Genomic DNA, 12923 nt, shown 5'->3' with positions numbered 1-12923 from the left:
AAACCAGTGTCTTGGATATAGAAGACTTTTAATAAATGGGAACTAAAAGCCAAAATTTATTAAATTTAGACTTCATTCTTGCCTCTAGAAAAATGCTATAGTCATTCGTGGTATATTGCACTGATGCCCCCAATTATTCACCACTCATATCTATGCTGTTTGCCATGTAACTCTCCAGTGGCCCCCCAAACATGACTCGGGGCTTGGCTAAGCAACTTGCTTTAGCTAGTGGGATATTAGCAGATGTAATGCAAGCAAAGATTTGAAAATCTATTTGACATACTCTTTTGCGGCCCTTCCAGTGCCAAGAGAAGGCAATGCTCAGACTACCTTGCAGGTCCCAGGAAGAGTTAATAAGTGATGCATGGAACACAGCCACTCCTGGCCATGTCCAGTTTAGATCACCAACTCCCAGTTAATCCACCCCTAAGAGATAAATAAATGATTGCTTTAAGCCCCTGGATTTTGGGGTGAATTTTTGTGCAGCAGTTTTATGACAATAGCTAACTGATACACCTTTGGTTTATAACAAGACAAGAGTCATAAGTTGTTTTATTTTGGATTTCATTACTGAAATTTGCAAGTATATTTACTTTTTCATATTTAGTGAACCTTCAGATACACTTTTGGGTAAAATTTGTGGAGGAGAAGGAAGAAGAAAATTTGCTAAAATTATCTTTCTGGTTCAAATGAAAACGTCAATGTTGTCTGAAGCATTTTAAATTGCCAAATTATGCATGTTTGAAAACTTGCATTATGTCTGACTAGTCTAGCTTTCATTTTAGATCTGGGACTAATATGTGCATGTCCAAATCTGATTTCAGAGTATAACTGTATATTGCTGAATGCCGTTGACCATTTGTAAAACCAAGTTATTTTGGTTAAAATTTTATTCTGATTAGCGAGGATTTTAAAATTCAATGTCATAAGATGCCATTTGATGGGTCAACAGGCCCCCTTGTTCACAAGGCTAGACACATTTCTTAAAAGGAAGGACTCTGGCAGAAACAACCTCTGGACCAACAGAATCACTTCTTAAATTAGTCAGTGTGTTAATCTGTAAAACAGAAGCCAAGTTCTTCTGGGCATTAGGACTTAAATTAGCAAGTAAGCTTCTTCATGGCAGGGACAAGAACATAGATGCATAACATTGGGCATATTATTGCTTGGTTAACAGAAGATAGTAACTATTGTCGAAGAGCAGCATGTTAAAAACCTGGTCCTTGTTATTTAGGATCCAGCCCAAATGTTACACCACCAAGTAGAATATATTACTTTCTCGTCTGTGTGCCTCTGGGACTTGTCAGGATTTGTCAGACCTGTTTTCATGCCTGATTCTGCCACTAGGCTGTAAGCTCCTCAAAGACATTGAGCATGTTGAACTCATTATTACATCCCCTAGTCCTAGAAGATACCTTATACATAATATGAGCGTAATGAACTCTTGTTAAATGAATGGATAATAATATCACCCCAATTCCTAAATGAGGAAGATGAGGGTCAGAAAGATTAACTAATTTTCTGGAAATTACACAGCTGGACAAAGCTGAGAATTAAAGCTGAACTCAGCTCCAGATGAACTCACAGTCTGTGTGCACTATAGCACACTTGAATCACAATTCCTGTGGCAATAAGCAAAATAACATACGGGAAGTTCATGGCACAGTGACAGATGTTGAATAAGTGTTACTTACTTTTTTCATGTCTTGCTCATGCCCAAAATTTCATTGTAGGAGGTTTATCTCTCTTCTCCTGAATGCCTCTTTCTTGGGAGTCACCAACTTACTGTTAGTCAAGGGAGATGGAAAACAAACCAAATATCCTAATAAAGTAATGGCTGATTTATGTCATTGGCTGTCAATTGGACTATTACATTGTCATTAATAACAGAGTTTAAAATAACATGGAAATGCATTCAATAATGATGATTTTTTGAAAGCAGCATATCCTTTCTTTTTAAATCTATGGGGTATATTTGTAGTATTATCACAATGCTTTCAAAACTCAAACAAAATTAGTTATTGAGAGAAGACTGAAAGTAAATGTTAGAAGTATGCTAGCAGAATCTGTCTTTAGATGATCAGAGCAAGAATGATTTTTGCCATCTTTCTATTTTCCTGAAATTTTCAAGTTTCAAAAAGTGACATGTCTTACTGTTATATTTTAAAGGCTTTTCATAATGGTGTCCATGCAGCCTTTTTCTGTTTCTAGTAAATGGACCACTGCTGCCATTTTATCTTGACTTTATCAGCGATTCTTTACTTTTACCATGGTCCCTACAACCCTATATTGAACTTAGTTGTTTAATGTTGGCTTCCCCTGCTACCTGACTGTGAGTCTGTTAAAAACAGACATTATCTGATGCATCTGAGTATCCCAGCACCTGGCTGGTCCACAGCCCATAGTAGGCAAATCAATTTTTGTTGAATGTATATTTCTCATGAGTGGATTAATAATTTGAACCATGACCTCCAAGAAACAAGAGAATAGGAGAACATGTATATTTACATGTATATGTTTCAAGTCAGAGTTTGCAAACACTGTACTACATGTTTTCATATGTCTTATTGCTGTTTTGTACATTTAAAAACTAGAAAATAAAATTTAAAATGCAGCTTAGCATTTTCTCTCCCATACTGCCTTTTCTGAATAATGATGAATAGTGTTCAATATGCATGATTTTCTACATGAAATCTGTAAATTTTTCTGAATACAGGGAAAATGTATGGAAATTATATCAAATCTAATTTAAGTGTGTTTTCTTAAAATTAGGATGTATAATACTTAGTTTCATGAGCAGAACAAATAATACAATTAGTGTTTATTCTTTGACTACTCTTACTAAACAGCTCGGGTAAAAAATGCACGCCACACAAAAACGGTGCTTCCCAGACATTGCTCCAAGTTTCATATGTTAAACAAAGACAGACCAACCTTAAACCTTTTGATAAATATGATGCTTGTGGTAACTGCAGCATTCACTTCGTATCCCATTTCTCCAAGTTCCTGTCAGCCAGATGTCACTTGCAATGCAAACACAAGAAAAATATGAAATAATAATTTCATACATCATCTATGTGTGCATGAGCCGGTCAAACATTCAATACAATTCAAACTGCTACTACACAGAGAGCAAATATCATCCAAACAATATTTAAAATGATTGAAAGGCTTTTGATTTGGAAGTGTATTCTCTTAAGCTAAGTGGTCCCCAAGACCATCTAGAAAATTCAATTGTTTCATTTTTAAAATGTTTTCTGCCCAAAATTATATCAAACCCTAATGTCTCAATAGAAACACATGGGATTGGATTGCTGACTGGGCGCCTGATGTCAAAGGAAAATCTAATTTCACAATGGCATTTCCTGATACTGTCTCACCAAAATACAAAATTGATAAAATTTTAATGGATAATTTTCAGAAGCAGAATGTTAACCATTGGGAAAATATGAAGGAAAACTTAACATTGTAGCATAGGAGAAGCAAAGTGAGGGAATGAATTGACTATAAATACAACACACAATGCTATATAAAAACATTCTTAAAAGCTTTTCCTTATCAAGAACAGAACTTCAACTTTTAAAGGGCCTTTCCTATCAAAATATAAGCTGTGGGTGCATGTGTGTGTCCATTTCTTAAGCTTCTCTTTCTGAATCTCTTCTATTTTGTAAAATGATACAGAGAAAAGGAATCATACTGTAAGCCATGCTATTAGATATACATTTGAGCAGGGTTGATTCCTATTTTTGATGTCACTATAAAATAGGCATGTTGTATCCCCAGTTTCAACTGAGAGGTATGAGAGAGGGGCATTAGATTCAACCCTGGTCCTTTTCAGAAGACCTAAACATCATCTCTTTCTGCTTACTCTTTGGTGGTGAATTTCCCTGCCTGTGTGGCTGGATTCCCTTCGTTTTAGGAGGGAGCTCAGTGCAATACAAAAAGCAAGGTTTCAGAGCAGACAGATCCCCATAGGCGCTGTTTGACCTTCAGCTCATCCCTTAACATCCTTGGACCTCAGTGTTCTCATCTGTAAGATAAAGGTGATAATTCTTACCATAATGTTTTCCTGTGATGTCTAGGAATAATATTCCTAAAACATCTGGCCAAGTGCTTGACGCAGGGATGTACGCAAATAAGACTTTATTTCTTCCAGTTCTTGTTATCTTGGATTCTGATCATCATCTTCACACAAACTGGCAGCTTTGGGCCAGCTCCACATAAAGCACTTAGGGAAGAAGGGGCAGCCGTTACCCTTTGCCAAGGTCACCCTGATCTGAGTGGGGTAAGCCTGGCGCAGCTGAAGCACTGGTGAACCCTGAAAGTTACCGTGTAACCTGGAGACGTGGACACAAGACGGTGGAAACATCGAAAAGAGGTCGATTCTGATCTACAAGGAGGAATCTTCTTCCTTCCAGACACTGTGGATGGCCACCCATTCCCCTCCCTCAACGCTGCCCCTCCCTGTAAGATTCTCTACATGGAGCCACTGGTTCAAGATTTTACAGCAGCACCATCTGTAACACCAATGTTCCAGCTTAAAAACTTGAGGCTGACTACCAACATATTCAGCATTTCCTCCCTCCTTTTCCTTCTCTTCCTCCTCTCTTCCCCCACTCCCTGCCCCTTTCCCCCTCTTTTTCTTACTCTTACATCCATCTTTTCCACATTAGGTTTTCCTATGAGGGCAGGTCCTGGGTCTTAAATTACTTTGGTAATGCATCCTTTCTTCTCCCCCCAACCTCAATAAAGGGCTTTGGACCATCAATAATTATTAGTATTTATAGAAGTTAGCACTTTCTCTAGAGGTGTTTTATTTAACTGAAGATGGCTCTATTTATGAGCTACAGTGAGGAGACTGTATGGTGTAATTGTCGATAGTATAAGATTTAGAATCAAATGGAGCCAGACTATTAGCCCCACTCGGACATTATTTTCCATCTTGGGAAAATTTCTTAATGTTTCTGAATCTTAGTTTCCTTAATTATAAAATGTGAATAATAAATACTTCCTACTTCTTAGGATTGTTGTAAATAGGACAGCCAGATAAAATACAGGGTGTCCAATTCAGATAAACAATGAATATTTTTAATATAATTATGTTCCAAATATTGCTTGGGACATACTTATACTAAAAAATTAGTTGTGGTACACTGAAATTCAAATTTAATTGGGTGTTCTCTATTTTTATTGTTAAATATAGCAATTTTTATTGCTAAATATGGCAACCCTAATTATAAAGACTAAATGAAATAATGCATTGTAAAACTACTAGCTTAGTGCCCAGTGGGTAGTAGGTGCTCATTAAGTATTATCTCATTTCCTTCTTCCCTCTTGGGGTTATTGTGCTATTAAATGCTTGGCACATAGTACCAATTCAATAAATTTTAGTTTTTTTCCTTTTAAAGCCAGCCTCAAAAAAATCTGTGCTCTATAACAAACAATGGATGGAAAACCTCAACTGCTTTTGGCCATTCTCTCGAGGCTTGACTTCTTTCTCCTTCCCAAAGCCTGTCTGCAGCTTGGACTCCAGTGGGTATCGAGAGGCTTAGTTAAAAGACAATCTGTTTATAAAGGACCCATCACTTAAAGAGAACTTGACCTTTGAAAATCTAAATTGTCACTGGAGGTAATTATCCTGAGGAACGATTATTCCCATTACTTTATAAAATGATTTTTGCTACCAAAATTCTTTAAATTGTGAGCTCTCTAAAGATTTCCAAAACAAATTTTTAAAAATGGATTTGATTTACAAAAACAGAGAAGTAAGATAACCTGTTCAGTGAAAAATCGGTTGCATGAAGTGTGTTATAAAGGCGTTGCTAACAGCTCTATAAAACCCTCCTTGCTGCTTCAGGCACCCCTCACCCCGCAAGTTGGCTTTTCTGGATGCTGTCATTCATCCTGCCAGAAAAGCTTTTATCTGAAACTATTGCCAAATGCCCTCCTGGGGTGACCAGGTTTGAACTTGGCTGCCCACAAAAGATCGAGGGAAGGGTTTTAAGGACACAAATTTTTTTCCTTACAAGTTCAGGGCAGTTCCTCTCCGAGACGCCAGAGATAGTGCATAGGATATGATTCACTTGAAAGTTTTTGTATGAGAAAATGGCTCTTTCAGCTCAGTCTGTCTGAAGATCAGCACATTTGGAGTCCACCTGAACCATGCTTCCAGAGCGACAGCTGGCTCCGGCTGACCGGGGGCGGCTGGCAACACCCTGGGAGAAGCTTTCTTCTGCCCCAATTCTGAGAGGGGAACACCTCTATGTTTGGAAAATAGGGCCTAAAACTTAGGGATATTTCTAGATTCCATGCTGGATCTTTCCACAGGAATAGAGGCTTTGGCTGACAGCAGAAAGCAGGTCCACTTTCTTCAGCTCACATTCTCATGTAAACAGGCAGCCACCATACTCTGCACCAGCTGCAGCTTCTGGGTGGTCCTGCTAGGAAGTTCCAAGTGGATTGCAGAGCAGTCACATAGATGGTGGTCATACAGCTAGAGTAAGCATCTGTGGGGGGAAAGCAAAGGCATGTAGGTTCTCCACGCTCCAGTCTCAGGTGGAAAACCGAAGTAAAATCTGACTCCCCAGAGAAGATCTGTTCTCCAAAATTAAAAAATGAAATGGAGCAAGGCAAAACCATAGGGCAAACAGTGGATGGATTTTTCTGGCAGGCAATTCCTGATACGAAGATTATTGGGTTCTGCTTTCTTCTTTACCTTGGGCAAATGTAAATGGATGCTTTCTAAAAGCATGATAATTTATTAGTATTATTGCATAGTAATGTATGATACCATGAGATTTTCCAGCATCTCTCCTTAGGTAGAAAGGTAAAACAAGGAAATTACTTGGTTGGAATCCCATCTCCACCACTTATCATCTGTGTGAATTTGACACATTACTTGAATTCCCTGTGCCTCAGTTTTCTTATCTGTAAAATGGGTAATACCAGCACCTCCCTCAAAAGGGAGAATGGATTGAATAATTACATCTAAGCGGTTTAGAATACTGCCCAGCATATGTAAATCCTATGTAAGTGTTAATTGTTATCAATAAAATTAAAATAACACTAATAACGATGCTACGTATCTGTGTAGTGTTTTATAGTTCAGTATTTCTACCTCTTTTTGGTTGGTCTTCAGTCATGTTGAGGGGGTGGGAGGATGGTATAGTAGATCGAGAAATCTCCATTTTTCTTAATGGAGGAAAAGAAATAGTTGTAATCAGATGGTTGAGATTATTCCAGATGGAAAGAGTGGCATATGTGACTCAGGAGATAAAGAGGCAAGTCCCATAAAGCAAATACGAAGGCAGTTGTTGGGTTGGAGCTGAGAACCCAGGTAGAAGGATATTAGAATATATGCAGTGTTCAAAGGTGTGGGCAGCTAGGGAATAGAAATGGATGGAGTTGAAATAAAATTTTATAAGGAACTTAGAAATAAAATCAGGAAATACAATTTAGGAGACCACTATGGTCTTCGGTAACTGTTTAGCACTTTGAGAAAAACTTAATTTCCCTGGCCCTATACCTTATCCTATAGTTATATAAAATAAAAATTAAAGAGCATAGATTAATCAGAAGAAGATAAAATTGAGAATTTGTCAAACATTGGGATAGGTTTAACTTTCTAAGCTAAGAATCAATAGAAGAAAATCAATATATGATGACACTGAATAAATGTTTTTGAGCATTCACACTTGTATTTTGATGGACCAAATTGGGGAAATCAACTTCAAGACACAAAAATATCACTTCCAATAGAGGCTTGTTGCATCTCTAGGTTCCATCTTTCTGTCAAGATCCTCAGGCAGGGTACTAAGTGATTTGTGGGGATCAATGCAAAATGAAAATATGGGGCCACTTGTTCAAAAAGCAGGACACACATGTCATTAAAGTACTAAAATATAAGGCTTTTTCCTTCTCTGGTGTCTCTCTTAAATTGTTATGATGTTTTTATTTGCTATTTAATGGCATTCCAAGGAAAGAAAAATTAAAAATTTCAATTATTAGCATGAATTTTACCCTTCATCTTTATATTGTGCAATGCCAGTTTTAAATACATTTAACCTGTATGCAGAATTACCAAAATTACACAATTAGTATTTTGTAGGTTGTACATGCATATGTATTTCCTTTTACACAGAACAGTGGAAATACTGCACAGAACTTATGCAAATGTTTTTATTCATTTCCTGATGGGCACTCTACTTCCAGCTAATGATGAATAAGGAAGGAGTGAAAGGAAAAGGAACTACGAGTTGCCCTATCATTGCCCTTCCTTCCATGGTATCCATGTCATTATTTTCAGCATAATTTGTTGCCTTATTCAGAAAAGTAACATAGGAAGAAAGGGTATGATAGAGTTGCTTGGTTGTTTGCTTTCTTGGAACTCCATGCCTTCTTTCTGTGTTCTGTGCTCTAAACAAATTCTGGTGGAACGGAAAGCCTGCCCTCTCAGGGATGTCAGCGCTCCCCTCCCCCTAGCTTACTCAGTCATAGATGTAAGGCGCTTACCACATGCTTTGAATCTCCCTTAACTCCCACTTCATAATTTCTAGCTTTTAAATCTATAGTGGTCCCCTTTAAACTCATCATAAGTCTCAGGAAAGAAAGAACTGTACTTTGTATCTTCAGTGAATTCCAAATTGCCCTGTGTATACAGCAGGTGCTAGTTGTGGATATTGATGGTGGTGAGCACCACGTATACCATCAGGGAATGCCCGAAACTATGCTTTAGTAATGTTTTTTTTGCTCCGATCTGACTTGTTAAATCCCTCATTATCAACTAACAAAGGACTATGTGCCCTGGATATTACTTCTGATGTCCCTTTTTAACCTTTCGTATCTTTAAGCATGGCCAGAAATCTACCTCTCTGGTAGGGGGAATAACTTCTTGCTCTTTCCTAGTCCCTGGATGCTAGCAGAGGGAAAGGTGATGGGAGAGCTGGAAGGGTGTAGACAAACATACTATCTTGGTCCAAAGAATTTAAGCATTGTCAATGCTTCTTCTACCTCCAAGTATAATTACTAAGAAGAAGGAGTGTGGACATCCACAATCATGGATCCTGAATATTGAAATCTTTGTGTATATAGGACCCAAATCCTATACACACAAATGTTTAGTCCTCACTGGGTAAAAAGATAGCACAGTGACTAAAAGTCATACATACAAACATGAGCCAGCTCACCATGATAAAAATCAGAATTCTGATTTGAGGCCAAAAAGTTTGACATATTATCCACTACCCTTCTCCCTCAACATGGGGGTGCTTGGCAAGCCCTATAGTAACCAAGTAGGATGATATTGAGAAAAGATTCTGGGAGTACAAGGTGATTATACCTCTGGTAGTTGCTCAGAGTGGCCCCAAAAGGAGAGAGCCTGATGGATGGACTTTCAGATTTTGTTCTAGGTCCTAGAATCCATGGAATAATAGTGTTCTAGGATCTAGAATCCATGGAGTAATAAGAGCCAGGAAAGCCAAAATATTACCCAGACAAAGGGTGTGAGCACAGGGTCAGCCATAGGAAACCAAACTAAGGGGATTATGATCCAGGAGATGCTAGAATGGAATAACTTAAAGTAGATGGTTTAGGACAACTGCTGGTGGGTAAGTGGTTCAGTTGAACTTAAAGGCACAGGTTAGGGATAGAGCACCTACCTAGACATGTGACCAAAAATATGTTGATATAATCACTGTCCTTTTTCTGAGGTAGCACACCTCATGGGATAAGTAGGTTTTATGGAAGGGGGAAGAAAATGTCAGGGAATACTATTCCTGTACTCTCCAGTGAGTGCCACAGGAGAAATCCAAGGTTAGGGGAGGGTATAAAAGTTTATTCCGTGAAGCAAAAGAGTGAGAGTAAATCTTGAAAAAGAAAGGAGAAAGGAAGGAATTACAGAAGGAAGGAACAAAAGAAGGAAGTGAAGGAAAGAAAATGATAACGTTTATGAAAGTTTCCTGCCTTTCATAAGGCCTGATACATAGTAGTGATGTTATTTGAAGTCAGTTGAAGATTGGAGAAATTAGAAAGGAAGAAAATAAGCTGTGATTTATTTGGACTGGTGAAATTTTTCTCTTTAGCCCCTGGCTGCTAGAAATGTCATAATTTAACCTATGACAGGAAAGTCAAAAGATAAACATTTAATTGAAATAGGCTGATAACTTTCCTAAGAGTAACTATCTTAGGACTAGGAAGAAGAGAAAGAAAGAAAGATAGAGAATAAAGGAGAAGAAAATGATAGCTCACTAATCTATTTCCAATAAAAAATAGCTTGAATTGCTCAGAGGGCAGACTCTGTGGTGTGGTTGCCAAAGAAAACATAGAGAAGTGGACTTGCTATGATCCACAGAGGAGGCCAGTTTCCAAAGGTCAACTAACAAAGGCAAGAAAGATCTTCTTAGTAAAGCATCTCCAAGGGGCCATGGTTTCTGTGTTCATCAAGAATCCCCGAAATCTTAGAAATTTGGAGGTAGTCAGAAATGATTTAATCCTTTTTACTATAAATCTCATTTCTGAAAATGATTAACAGAGGCAGAGACATAAGTGGTAAAGTCTCGATCAGGGAAAACGCTGTCAGTGTATCATCTAGATAGATTAGAAAATGAACGTTCAGGTTTCTGTGAAGAAAGACTAATGACATTAAGTCAAGATGAAATAGAAAGGAGCATTGCACAGCCTCAAAAATCGTAAACCATGAGCTCGCCCTGACAGAAGACCCTCAGCAATTTTCTGAACTGGAAAGTTATCAGGAGTTCAGTCTGAGAGTATTTTCTCAGGCCTTATTTAGAGTCTCTGGCTTATTTTGGTTTGTTCTGAAGTTCTGGGATTTGCTTTGCCAAGGTTCTGACATTTGTATAAAACCAAGATCCTTCTGCCTACAACATTCAGTGCAATCAATTGCACACTCAGAAACAAGAAAATGAGGGTTTGGCTCACTAAAACAATAAATAAACATTTAAGATACTTCCACACTGTGCAACCATATGATTTTTGAAGTGTCACAATTCTGCTGCCTTTCAGAAATAAGGCAGAGCTGTTGCCTTGAAATCAGTGGTGACTGAGACCAACGTCCTTTGTTTAAGTTAAGATCAAATAGTGAAGCAAGTATATAAATTCCTGCCAAATAAAGCTAAAGCAGGCATTCTGCTGTTTGGTAGTGGGAGCACCCCTGTACATCTGCTTCACATGTGGTGTATCACTTGATTACTTAAACTATGTCTCCACTGGAAAGACATACACATAAACACACAAACAAGCCACCTTTTCTTTTTTTTTTTGAGGAAAGTCAGTAATATAAGCTGAAATCTAAATATTGCTTTCCCATAGTTTCTCCAACAGAATAAATCTATTGTGTTCTAATAGTTTCTTTAAGTTGGTCTACCTTCTTTCAGTGACATACAGTGATCAACTAGAAATTGCTCCCATTATCTTAAAAATGGGGAGTCCGTGCAAACTAACTGGAAGTCTTTCTTATGCAGGGAGCATTGGAGTCCCTGACATTTGATGTTAAGGCACTGTCTGGCCTTGTGGCTAGGCCAGGAAGGGTCTCCAAGCCTCATAACAGATCACTGATTTTTATGAGAAATAGGCCTGTAAACCAAAAATTCAAGGTAAATATTTATCCAGTTTCAGAGTTGGAATGGTTATGTTAAACGTATTTCACCAGTCTCCTCCCTATTAAGGCTACAATATTAAAAAATAAAAATGTACTGTTCCTCATCTTAAATTTTCAAAAAATGCAATATTCGATAGATAGAGGGGTAGTCAGGTGAGTAGGTAGATACTTACTGTTCAATTCTAATGTTTCTGACTTGAAATTTTAAGGTCATTGTCTCCCTCCTGACACCTCTTACTACATCAACATCACATTATATCATTATAGACTCATGAAGCAAGGTACTTTTACATTTTGCAGGATAATGACTCTTTTGTATTTCAGTTTTTATCATAATATAAATCTTGAATTGCAATTTGCATATCTTTTGTTTAGAAAAACAGACCCTTATTTGAGACTTTGTCATTTTAATACATAGGCTTTAAAGTGGCTTTTTTTTTAAAAAAAAGAAATGCTCCCAAATATTCCAATTTTTCCTTCAAGTGAATCTGATTGTACCTCTGCTGCTGCATCAATAAATTAGCAAGTGTCTTGAACAATACATTTCCAACCATCATGGCTTGACTGCTTAGTCCTCTGTGTCAATAGGTTTGCTACCTGTCAGAAATCCAATCATAGATTCAGAACCACATTGTCAGACTGACTGTACATACATATACACATACACGTACACATGCATATATACACACACATACATATACACATAAAAATACACACATAATATATACATATATGCATACATACATACACATCTATATTTCATATGAAGTGTACACTGTATGCTCACCAGTTCTGTTCACTTTCTCTCCTTTTCCTTGTTCCTTCCTGAGGCAGGACCATTTCCATTAAGAAGGCTGGGAAATTGTCACTGTGACAGATCCTGGATAGACCTGGGAGAGCCTTGAAGGGACAGGGCATGGGCAGGATTCTGTCCACTCCTGTGAAGTGAGAAGAAAGCATCTAGAGTGCTGAAGTGTCTAGCACATGGTAGGTGCTTCCCAATTATTTGCTTAATAAATGAATGAGTGAACAAATAAAAGGGGCTCTAGGGCTTCCTCCCTCTCTTTCCAACTCTGTCATCAAGTTACAGAGCTGACTCAGTAGCTGACACTCTGGGAGACAGCAGAATGTCTGTCCATCTTCCTACGTGGTCCACAGCATTGCTCAATTGGCTGTGCTCCTCTTGTCAAATCCATCCCAGGAGGTTTCCTTGGTTTACTGAGATCAAGGGTAAGACCAGCACAGAAAAACTACCATTTTTTGTGACAAAGTAAACCCCTCCACCTGAAAAAAAAAAAAAAATTTTTTT

The 12923-nt window shown here is 37.9% G+C and overlaps 2 long non-coding RNA genes across 2 annotated transcripts in view; both read right to left on the bottom strand.

The window, feature by feature from the left end:
- Nucleotides 1-1709: 1709 nt before the first annotated feature.
- Nucleotides 1710-4191, bottom strand: LOC119518698. Its single transcript, XR_005213820.1, has 3 exons — nucleotides 4058-4191; nucleotides 2935-3023; nucleotides 1710-1785 (listed from the first exon to the last, which is right to left on the bottom strand). It is a non-coding gene; the product is annotated as an uncharacterized LOC119518698 (long non-coding RNA).
- A 2035-nt stretch (nucleotides 4192-6226) lies between these two features.
- Nucleotides 6227-12923, bottom strand: part of LOC119518686 — a 129542-nt gene continuing 122845 nt past the window's right edge. Inside the window, exon 3 of the long non-coding RNA XR_005213815.1 lies at nucleotides 6227-6506. This is a non-coding gene — a long non-coding RNA (uncharacterized LOC119518686). The remainder of the gene's footprint in view (nucleotides 6507-12923) is intronic.

This window comes from Choloepus didactylus, chromosome 2 (assembly GCF_015220235.1).
Source record: "Choloepus didactylus isolate mChoDid1 chromosome 2, mChoDid1.pri, whole genome shotgun sequence".
Lineage (NCBI taxonomy): Eukaryota > Metazoa > Chordata > Mammalia > Pilosa > Megalonychidae > Choloepus > Choloepus didactylus.
Note: the sequence above shows the minus strand (reverse complement) of the source record. Positions and strands in the feature narration are given on the sequence as shown.